Source organism: Arachis ipaensis, chromosome B5, assembly GCF_059453495.1.
Source record: "Arachis ipaensis isolate K30076 ecotype BB chromosome B5, ASM5945349v1, whole genome shotgun sequence".
NCBI lineage: Eukaryota > Viridiplantae > Streptophyta > Magnoliopsida > Fabales > Fabaceae > Arachis > Arachis ipaensis.
The window spans coordinates 140,472,319-140,484,657 of record NC_142440.1 but is presented as its reverse complement, the minus strand read 5'-3'; the positions used below and the strand labels follow the sequence as shown (position 1 = coordinate 140,484,657).

The window sequence follows — 12,339 nt, the reverse complement described above, 5'->3', positions numbered from 1 at the left end:
ATTTAAACTTATTTAATATTTACTAACTACTTTTGTTAAAAATATTATTATATAATATAATTTTTTTTAAATATTTGTAAAATTTAATTTTTTGATTTATTTAATATGTATAACGTAGGTTACACATAGCAAGTTCATTTTTATAAATTTGTTTTATTAGTTGACTTTTCCTATATATTAGTTTATTGTAAGAAAAAAAAAACTTTATGCATGAATAATATTATAATGTGGCGGCTAATGCAATTATAGAAACTGATATTTGTATTGAAAAAAGTTTTGGGATCTAACCCTGTTTTCGTCGATAAATTAACTAACAATAATTAAATAAAAAGTTAGATTATATAAAATTGAGAAATTAAATTTCACGAATATTTTGATAAAAATTTAGATTATATAATAATATTTTTAACAAAAATACTTAATTAATAAATTTTGAATATAATAATTTAATTATTTATCGAGTAATATAAAATAAAAAAGGTTAAATTACACAGTTAGTCCCTACAGTTTAAAAGTTTGTAATTGGGTCCCCACTAACGTTTAGCGTGAATGAAAACGTTAAATATTGTTATTTTACCAGAATGTCCTTATGAATCAATGTTCTAAAGAGTCAATTTGAAAGAGAAGATAACGATTTCTCATAACGTATTTTCAGTATCTGTGTCCAGTATCCTTGTTAGGGTTGAAGGAGTTTTTCGAGTTGTAATGGACCCAAACCAGTTGTCCGAAGGAAGCTCAACATCCAGGAGTATGAACAAGAGAAGACATCAATGCTTCTGTGGGGGAAGAGGTGGTGGTGCTCTCGTCGTCATCGTGTATGAATAGCCCAAGTAGGAGATTTGTTGCTTGTTGTAAATTACCAAAGTGTAATTTTTTTGAGTGGATTGATGGAGAGTAAGAGGTGATGGGAAAGGGGAGAAGGACTCATTGCTTTTGTAGAGATCTGCTGACACTTCGAACTTCCAGTACTGTGATGAATCCTAATAGAAGATTTATATCCTATCCCAGTAGAGGATGCAAGTTTTTTGAATGGATTGATGAAGAAGACAAGGCTGGGACTCAATCTGAATGCACCCAACAAAGAAATAAAACGCAGGGGAGCTCAAAACATGCTAGAGATTTTGTAAGGTTGGATGAATCTATGAATGCTGCACTAATAAAGGCACAAGAAAGAAAGATAGATAGATTAAATATAGAGATAGGACGCATGGAAGCAAGTGTAGGAAGATTATATTCTTATTTTACATTGCTCCAACAACAAATTGGAAGAATGGAGAGTGACATGAAGAAGCAAAAATAATTGCAGAAAATGATATTGACTTGTGTGTTGGTGGTAATATTTGCAGTGTATTGGTTTAACTGAGTTTGATGAGTTAGGAAAAAAAGTGTATCTGCAGTGTATTTGTGTAATGTTTAATGCTGAATGTAATCATCTTTTTTTATCAATTACAAGTGATTATGAAAAATTGTTTGCATTCATATCATCCCTTTGCAAAAAGTTCTAGTAAACAAAATACAGAGTAAAGTAGTTAACATTCATATTAAATAATAGTCAAAGTGGCCTCTCCAAGATAGCAAGCCACACGCTAAACATAACAAAAGCAGTAAAACAAAACAAGCATCCTAAATAGTGTTCGACAAAAGTGGTTCATAAGCCACTGAACCTGCATGGACATAGGGTATAATAAAGTTCATAGCCACAGCCAAAAAACTAATACAACTTAGTCCTAAACCTTAAAAAAAACTAATCTTCTGTGAGGTCTATGGTTTCATTTGATCCAGCTTTTGGCTTCCTCACACCTATCTTAAGTCTTCCACTGCGCCTTACACCAAAATTTTTTGTCTTAGGCAGTGGTGGAGCTGTGGACCTTGTTGGAGCATTTCATGAAATACTTGAAGCAGCCCCTGCCAAGAGATCAATGGTCACCTGAAGTAAGAATGAAATTCATAGAAAATTAAAAAAATAAATTCATAGAAAACTAAACTTAGCTATCTTGCCTTTTGCTGGTCTGACATAAAGACTCATTTCTTATTTGTAAAGTCTCCAATGTCCTGAAGTAGCAACTCTAAGAACCAGGCCCATGAATCTTTAGTCTTTGTCTCTATTGCTGCAACTGCCAGGGAAAAGTAGTTATCATTAGGGTCTCTGCCTACAGCAACCAATAATTGTTGTCCATGATCATCCTTCAGATGGCAACCATCCAGTCCTATAATAGGCCTACAAGCAGCCAGGAACCCTTTCTTCACAGCATCGAGACACATGTACATTCGCACAAACCTTGGTTGGATTATTGGACAGGGTCTATCCAACTTCAGCTTCAATGTCGATCTAGGGTTTGCTCTCAGTACCTTTACACTGTAATCTCTGATCCTACCATATTGCTACACTACCTTCCCTTGCACAACTTCCCTTCCCTTTCTTCTTGCCCAACAAGCCTTCCACACAGATATATTTGTCATGTATTTATCTTGAATTATTTGAATTACAGTACCCAACTTCATATCTTCTCCTCTACTTAAGTTATTGGTGATTTTCTTTGCAATCCAATTGCTGGACGCAAGACGGCCACTGTAATTCCTCCCACAAGTGTGCTTGCTCTTCAATGTCTTCATCTAACACAACCAGATTTTTCTACTTTACTTGCAAATACATCCATGGATACTCTCCTCTTAAATCTTTGCATTTGACTCTACATCTAACCTGATCGTTCTTGACATATCTAATGTCCCTCCCATTCAACAATGTATGTTCCTTAATAGCCTCCTTAAACTCAGCAATAGACTTAAACTCAGTCCCCAACCAAAATTCATAATCAACACTCATGTCAGCTTCTCTAGGATACCTCTTTCTTCTTACAGGCTCATCAGAATTTTCATCATAGTTGTCCAATGACTTTGTATCATAACCCAAAGAAATATCTCCAACATCAATTTCTGCTCCATCTTCATCCACCCCTTCTGTGTTATTTTTCACACCAACTCTCACACCAATATTATTATCATCTGTTCCTAATGAGCCACTGTTACCTCCAAAGGCATTTGGATGCTGATCTTGTTGGTTTTCTTCTTCAACATCAAAGTCAAAATGATCCTCATGATCACCATCATCAGCACTGTCATCAAACCTGTTATCTTCACTTGAAGACTCTGATTGACTTACCACTTCTATTTCAACTAAATTATTACCACTGTACTCACCATCAGAAGATATATAGTCCTCATCATTTGAGGTTATCTCAACCCCATTTTCTTGTCTACATCCATTAACCGTATACACATGGCAGTAGTTAGTCTCTTATTCCACTATAAACTTACTCATTCTCATTGCATCTCCATCAGGCTTTAACTCCCTAAAACTATCCTTCAATGCAACTCCAGGTTCATTCCACCAAATTTTAGCATTGTCTGTGTATCCAATTTCTTTCGGCGCTGCAACAATTTCTTGTAATAACCACTCATCTAACTCAAACTGCAACCCTTCCACTACCATTCCACCAAGGTATTCTTTCCCTCCTTTCCTACTAACCATCTGACCACCATGGTGGAGATCATTAGTAAACACAGAATCTCCCATCACTACAAAAAAAAAAAAGATTTATCAGAAAAATTCTAAATACAGTAAATACTCTAACCTCTACTGGAAAAATAAAAATAAAAAAAGGAGTCAAATCATAACATTCAATTCACAGCCTTAGGGATTAGGAACTCTTACCTGTTTTAATGTTGCTCTCTTGCAAATGTCACTCTTCAACTGTCAACAATGTCAATCAGTCAGCAACTCCACATAGTCCGAACCACACTCGACGATTAATTCCAACGATGGAAGGGAAGCATGAGCAGAGACATATTCTATTGGAGATGAAGTGCGAAGATAACGAAGGGTCTCAATCGGATTTTTTGTCATTACAAAATTTGGAAGAAAGAAATAACGAGTCATTTGTAATTTTAGCTATTGCACGTGCAACTCACATGTTCAAGGGGTGAATATGCTGTCGAATATTCCGTTAAATCAAATGGTGTTTGAATGGTAGGAACTCAATTATAAATTTTAATTTTTTTTCAGGCACTCAATTACAAACTTTTAGACCATAGAAATCAATTTAAAATTGTAGGGAGTAACTGTAATTTAACCAAAAAATTTAATTATTTATATTTTGATGTTATAATTTAAAATTGAGAGAAGTATTTCCGCAGAGACAGCAAGTTGTCTACGTCTTGGAGCAGAGAGCAGAGAGCACAACCTCAAACTTAACGAATGTGCGAATCACTCAAATGTTGTCATCCTCAACCTCAAAGATCACTTTGATTTTTAGGTATTCTCTTCTCAAAATCCCTAATCTTGTTTCCTTCGCTTCCTCTTCATCTTCAATCTCATCCCTTCACTCTCATTCTGTGCCCGCATCCACTCGCCAAGTTGATGAAGCTGTTGATTCCTTCACTCGCATGCTCTCTATGCGTCGTACTCCTCCCATCATCCAATTTAACAAGATTTTGGGATCCCTTTCCAAGACGAAGCATTTCCACGCCGCTGTTTCCCTTTTTCAGCAATTGCAAATCAGGGGAATCGCGCCCAGCGTAGTTACTTTGAGCATCGTAATTAATTGTTGTTGCGGCATGGGTCGTATGACGCTTGCTTTCTCTGTATTGGCCAAGATTTTCAGGATGGGTTTTCAGCCTGATACCATAACATTGACAACAATCCTGAAAGGTCTCTGTCTCTGTGGTAGTGTTGAAAAAGCAGTGCGCTTTCATGACAGAGTGCTGGCTCATGGATTTCACTTTAATCAAGTCACTTATGGGACCTTGATCAATGGGCTCTGTAAGACCGGACACACATCAGCTGCTATTCAAGTGTTGAGAAAGATCCTACGGCATGGCATTGCTCCTGATGTCTTCATGTACAGCGCAATTATTGATAGCCTCTGCAAGGATACACTTGTAAGTCATGCGTTTCATTTATTCTCTGAAATGCTTGCTAAGCGAATTTCTCCCGATGTTATCACCTACAACGCTCTAATTTATGGATTGTGTCTTGTGGGTCAATATAAGGAAGTCATTGATTTGTTAAGTGATATGGTGCTTAGAAACATTACTCCAGATGTTCATACCTATAGTATTTTGATCGATGGGCTATGCAAGGAAGGAAAGATCAAAGATGCTAAGAATGTGTTGGCTGTGATGACAAAACATGGTGTGAAACCAGATGTCGTTACTTATAACTGCTTAATGGACGGATATTGTTTGGTTAATCAGGTAAATAAGGCAAAATATGTATTCAACACAATGGCCGAGAGTAGAGCGTTTCGTAATGTTCGGAGTTACAGTATCATGATTAATGGCTTGTGCAAAAGTAAAAGGGTCGATGAAGCCTTGAATCTCTTTGAAGAGATGTGTCGCAAGAACTTGGTTCCTGACACGGTAACTTACAGTACTCTAATTGATGGCTTGGGAAAATCAAGGAGAATCCTTTGTGCCTTGGAGCTTCTTGGAAAGATGCATGATCGAGGTCTACCCGCTGATATAGTCACTTACAGTTCTTTGATGGATGCTTTGTTCAATATCAAACAACATGACAAGGCACTTATGTTATTCAATCAAATGAAAGAGAGTGGCACTGATCTAGATATATATACATACAACATACTTATAGATGGCCTGTGCAAAAGTGGAAGACTTAAAAATGGCAAGAGACATTTTTCAAGATCTTTCCGTGAAAGGCTATCCTCCAAATGTGACGACATACACCATTATGATCAATGGGCTTTGCAAAGAGGGTCTGCTTCATGAAGCATTGGCACTCATGGCAAAAATGGAAGACGATGGTTGCTTACCAAATGCTGTGACTTATGAAACAATCATTGGTGCTCTGTTTGAAAAAGGTGAAAATGATAAAGCGGAGAAACTTCTTCGTGAAATGATATCTAGAGGCCTATTGCAAGGATAAAAGTTGGTGAGATTCTTCTTGTCAGACATCACAAAATGTTGTTTGTATCTCTTTCTTTTTAACTTGTGTTTTGTTCTCGATCATCTTTCGATTCCATATTAATGCTTGTAGATCTTCACATGATTGTGATTCTTTATTCTGCTTTACCCACACCTAAGTGTTTTCTTTGTAGTTGCTTATTTTATGGCATTTTCGGTGACTAGATGGCTGTTATATGTGGCTTGTCGGATCTATCATTATTTCCCTTTTTGTTTTCGTAATTATATATGTGCATTGATGTTAATTTATTCCTAAGCTGAAATGGTTGTGATTTTCATCATTCAAAGGGAATCCTTGTTAGTTGTGAAGCTTCCCTGCACTCTTATTGTCTTTCGATCTTTTCATTTCCCCCATATTTAAAGTAAACTCCCATGCAGCAGCATACTGTCTGATGTAGCCTTAGATGAAATCTAATGTTATTTTGTAAACATCTTCTCATTTTTCTGTGTTCATGCAGTTATACCCGAAGCATGTTGTACCAAAGCAATCAACTTGATAAAAAAAGTTACTGATTCAAACTTCAAAGCCAAATGATTTTGATCAAACACTAGCCTCTTGCGCAATCTACAAGCACCCCAAAGAGTAGCAAGAAACATTTGCACAGGTTAATGCTCAAAAAAGTTGGAATACTCTATCATGAATTGTATGTTCCCATATAATCATGTTAAGAAAAATAATAAACCTATAAACTTTACAATTAAAATGAGAAACTTTGGTGGTATATTCGGGCTTTTAAGTTGGAATCTCATGAAAGCTAAAATATTGTGTTAAGAAACAATTATGTGATCAAATCTGGTTTTAATGAAACAATTATGGTAATTTTATATGATAGGAATTGTTCAGTAGAGAGTATTTTCATTTGTTAGCTGAGCTAAACTTGTAGGTTGATGGCTTGATAACTTTCATCTTTATGCTGGCTCCACCATAGATCAATTGATTCATTTGAAACGTTCTTGGAGTTATCATGAAAAGCATTGGTCCATTTGTTTGTTTTTTTTTTTTTTTCAGAAAAAAAAATTGACATTAAAAATTTTGAAAAAATGGCATTTATCATTGTCTTTTTGAGTTTTTTTTTTTTTGAAGGTGGAAATATAAAATAACTAGTTTACAAGGGCAAGCAGTAGCAGAAAGCCATTGGATTTTATTCAGATGCCATTAAACTAAGCAGCAAGAATGCAACATACTACAGTAATAGGGCCCAAGCATCTAAGTCTTTATGTACTGGAAAGCATCTAAGTCTAGTAGGTAGACACTGAATATTACTGGCTTAGACTATACGAGATATAGATATTACATTGATCATATTGGATTGAAAATTTGAAATGGCTTGACATTCACAAGTTCATTTCCCTGACATGCACATATGCAGTTGGGCGGTGTTAAGGTAGTTCGAGGCAGGTGTTGTGCAGCTGTTTGTGTAAGATCAAGCTTTGCACTTTTAGTTTTGTTCCATTTATATCTTTGTACCCTTTATTGCTGAGATTGTTAATTTGTTGTTGTTAGGTCTATTGTGTTTCTGCAACGGCTTTGATTGGTTCTTGTAATGCTTTTTCACTTATCTCGATGGCTTATTAGGCGAAATGCTCTCTCTTTTTTTTGGGGAGGTATAAAAGAATTATGCTGGAATCAAGTATGATTTGGTACTGTTTGATTTTTTATTTTTATATATATTTTGTTATCTTAGTTACATTTAAAAATTATATATTTGAAAAAAAATACATTTGATATTTTCAATTAGAAAATGAATGAAGTTAAAAATATTGTTCGAAATAATCTTCATTTCACATAATAGGGGAAAAAGAAATAAAAATGAATTGATTTTAAGAAAAATAAATTATTGAATAAATTGATGAGAAATAATTCAGTAATTTGACTGTAACAGAAAAATAGTAAGGATACCAAAGAGTTTTTTCACTAGCCTACTAATTTGTATGTTATGCTTTTATCTTGTTCTTACCTTTAAAAAAAGGTATGTAGCAAGTTACGATTGAGCCATTAACCTAATAGAATCATAAATACTATTCTTTTTTATTTTTTGAAAGTGACACAATTACTAATACTATTTTTCTGAATTTTTTAAGGTGAAACATAGTTATTAATGTTTTCGCTACTGTCATCAGCATAAAGATAAATAATTTGGTCACAAAATATTTTTCATGTCTAAGGTAGAATTTAAAGTTAAACTACTTATAGTCAAGCAATCAAATGATGAAATATTGACTTTATAGTCAAGGAATCAAATGATAAAATACGAAATGGTACCAACGTAATAGATCTAATTAAATCACAAATAGTATAATTACGCCTAAGACGCTTAACAATGTGATGCACAAACGCTATTTTTGTATCGCTTATAATAAGTGAAGTAGTTGTCCATATAATTGTCTTGTGAATTGCGACTTGTAATAATGTTTGGGTTAAAATCTAAATTTCAACACCCACTTAGTTGAAACATTCTTTTTTAACTCAGTGTTTGTTACCTCCACGTATTTTTTGCTTCATAAATATGTAACACAAAATTATATTAATAAATTTTTGTGCTGAATTTCAATATCACATATAGGCCTTGGATTATGAATTATTTGAGAGTACTTGCAAGGATCAATTTCACTTCAACCTAATTTTTTTTTATTTAATTAATAAATCATAAGTCATGGTCAAAAGTCAAAACAGAATAAACCGTTCTTTATTTGTATTGCTAAAAATATTTTTCCTTTCATGGATGTTGGCCCTCAAACACAAATTGTTAAAATACATTAAGCATTCGGTACTAACATCTTCATGAACCACATAGCGTCATTTTTCTTAATGATTTTGATAAATTTTCAAACACTTTCCTCTTCTTCAGCTGTTATACAATGCTCTCTGGAAGAAACTGCACCCCCTGCAATTTTAAAGAACTCAAACTTTGGCATAGAATCACCATTTAATAAAGGTACCTACTCCAATAAAAATGTCAAAAACATCTCATAAAGATATTTGACTAACTTTTAATTTATTTCTTTAGTCATATTTTAAATAAAGATAACTCTTTCATAACATGTTAAAATCAAACCTTACAATCCACTATCCAATAGCTAAACAAAAGCATTCTCACATGAAGATAATTTAAATTTTTCGTTAGAGTATCCACCTTTAATAAATAATCCCTTCAACACCATAGTAAAAATTCTTTATTTGTATATTCACCCTTTCAAACATCATGTTCTTAATTCTGAGTTATTTTAATATGTGCACTCTTGAATGTTTCTTGAATTTAAGCAAAAGAATGATGAATTTTTTTCTGATTTGATCAAAATAAATTCCCACAAAAGGAATAAGAATGTTACCTGCATTTATTTTTAATGAATTTCTATTACGTGTTATACGTTGTTATGGATTATTGGGACTTGGAATGTATTGTATTGATATGAAGTTAATTTTTTTTAAACAATAATACACAAATTGGAGGATTGGTATTGCGAGGGAGAGAAAACCTAACCTCTCATTTGTACTCAAACTTGATTGATGAACAAATCGGACCTTAGGTATTCTGTGTGCGAAATTTTTTGCACATAAACCAAAAAATCATGTAAGATTTTTAAATAGTACAATTCAAAGAAAGGAGTGTATTTTTAACCTTTTGTTTCAACTTTCAATACATCTATCACTCAAAATTTAAATTATAAAAGTAAAAAAAAATGTGGGAAATGAACTTTATAGAATAGAATTTATGATTATTTGCAAAAGAACAGAAAATTCCTCATCTAAGCAAACATATAGACTCGTTAGTGCTAAGATAGCAAATGCTACTAACACATTGTTTGGTTTAAAGGAATATGAGGGAAAAGAAAAGGGTTAAGTAAGATTTTGGTCCCTAACGTAGAGGTTGAAAATTTATTTCGTCATCGACCTTTTTTTCGCTACAAAATGGTCCTAAAAGTTTCAGTTTGTTTTAAAATCGTCATTTTTATCAAATTTTTTATTTTTATTCCAAAGATACCCCTAACTATAAAAGAAACAAAAACGTTGAATAAGGGAGAACGGAGAAGGCGGGAAAGGGGGAAGCGATTCGCGAGGGGAAAGGGGAAGGATCTCGCCGCTCCAATCCGCCGTCGCTGTTCCTCTGGGCTCGGCGGAGGTGCTCGATGGCAGATTGTTCTAGTTCGAGGCAAGAATAGGGGAAGGCTTCGGTGGTGAGCTAAGGTAGCGCGAAGAGAGAAGAAGAAAAGGGTTGGAGAGCTATGATGGCGGATCGGCGCTGTGATGCCGGTTTTGGGTGGCTCACTGGCAGGGACGAACCTAGAGGAGGACGAATAGTGGTCTCGGCCCCCAAAATTTTAAGAAACTATACTTATACATGAGACATGTGTTTAAAAAATAAAAAATATTATGTAATTTAATAATTTTATATATATTATTTTTTATTATGTGATAGATTTATGTTTTAATTGTTTAATTCACTAATATTTTTTACTTAACTAATTTAATATCATACCCTCAAGTGTCTTTGTACCTTTCAAATTAGTTTTTATATAATAATCTCTATATTTATTTTTAAAAAATCATTTATTTTTTTATATTAATATATTTAATATTTATATTATTATATTAATAATGACTTACGTAATTATATTTTGGTAATTATATTATGTACTTTAAATATTATTTTCTTGTAAAAAATACTCATTTTTTTTTCTAAATTTACGTTGTTAAAAGAAAAAATTTTATAAAGATATCTTATATATTGTATTCTATAAGGGTACTATGTCTTTCAAATAATTAATAATTTATAATTTATTTTCAAATTTTTTAAAATTTTTGAAAGAATTAATTTTAATTAATAAGATATGTGATAATTTTTAACTAAACATACTATAAATTATTGGTATTTTATAATTTTATAATGTACTATTGATATTATTATATTTCTTTTATATAATTATCATATTAAAAATAAAATTGTGAAAAAAATTATAATTATATATATATATATATATTTTGATAAATCTTTTAAAAAACTAACTCTAATAACTATATATTAATTATTTTTATGAAATAAAAAAAATTATCCAAAATTCAGCCAAATTATCTAAAATTTGGCCCCTCCTTATTAAAATTTCTGGATCCGTCCCTGCTCGCTGGCTTCTGCTTCTGCTTCCATTCTTCTTCTACTTCTGCTTCTATTCTGTTTTTGCTTCTATTATGTTGTTGATTTTTTTATTATTGTTGCTTCTGGTTGCTTCTGCTTCTGATTGATTATATTATTTTATTGTTGTTGTTGTTGTTCTACTCCTGCTTCTGTTTCTGCTTCTGCTCCTGCTTCTGCTTGATTCCATTGTTGATTCATTGTTGTTGTTGTCCTGCTCCTGCTTCTACTTGATTACATTGTTGATTCATTTTTGATTCATTGTTGTTGTTGCTTCTAATTCTGTTTCTGCTTGTGTTTGTGCTTGATTTTAGGGAAGGGGAAGGAGATTTTAGTTCGAAGGATAGTTTTAAACTAAGTTAAACCTTTGGGACTATTTTGTAATGAACAAAAGGCCGGGACGAAATAAATTTTACGCTTTTACGTTAGGACCAAAATTATATTTAACCCAAAAGAAACTGTAGGGAAAGAAAATTGATGAAAAATTAAATTTTTTATTATTTGGTTTAGAAAATGTAGGAAAAGAAAATTTTATTAAAAAATATTTAAAATTAAAAATAATAAAAATATTCAAAAATCAAGTAAAAAAATTTGAAAATAAAATAAAATAAAATCAATTTAAGATATAGAATTTAAAATTTAAAATTTAAAACTTAAGATTGTCGAAAACAATGAATAATCAGTGTAAACAGCTAATATTAGTTGGTGATTGATTGAAATTGTAATGTTAAAAAATAATGCAAAAAAATAAAAAATAAATTTAAAAAAAATGTGAATATTTTAAATTTCACAAATATTTCGATAAAAAATTAGATTATATAATAATATTTGTAACAAAAGTAATTAGCTAATAAATTTTAAATATAATAATTTAATTATTTATCGAATAATATAAAATTTAATTATTTTATATTTTTATGTTACAATTTAAAATATTATAAAAATTTTATTGCATAATAATTAATTTTAATAAAAAATTACTCATATTTTTTATATTTCTGTATTTTATATTTATTTATTTAAAAAATAAAAATTATATTATTATTTAAAATATTATATATAAAAAAATAATTTTTTATATATTAAAATATTTCATATTTATCAAAATTCATCGATACTTTATTTTTATATTAATTTTTTATTTTTTAATAAAATCTAATAATTTATATAAAGGTGCGCTGCATAAAGTTGTTGTCGTTGTCTTAGACATACCCCTACCCAGAAACAA

The 12,339-nt window shown here is 31.7% G+C and overlaps 1 long non-coding RNA gene and 1 pseudogene across 2 annotated transcripts; both read left to right on the top strand.

Moving 5' to 3' along the window:
- Positions 1–4,198: 4,198 nt before the first annotated feature.
- On the top strand, positions 4,199–6,580 carry LOC148565976 (uncharacterized; annotated as a pseudogene). The gene is made up of 2 exons (XR_015883693.1): positions 4,199–5,950; positions 6,441–6,580. The product of XR_015883693.1 is annotated as an uncharacterized LOC148565976 (transcript).
- Positions 6,581–7,088: 508 nt separating this feature from the next.
- On the top strand, positions 7,089–7,564 carry LOC148565975 (uncharacterized). Its single transcript, XR_015883694.1, has 2 exons — positions 7,089–7,228; positions 7,353–7,564. It is a non-coding gene; the product is annotated as an uncharacterized LOC148565975 (long non-coding RNA).
- Positions 7,565–12,339: the final 4,775 nt, after the last annotated feature.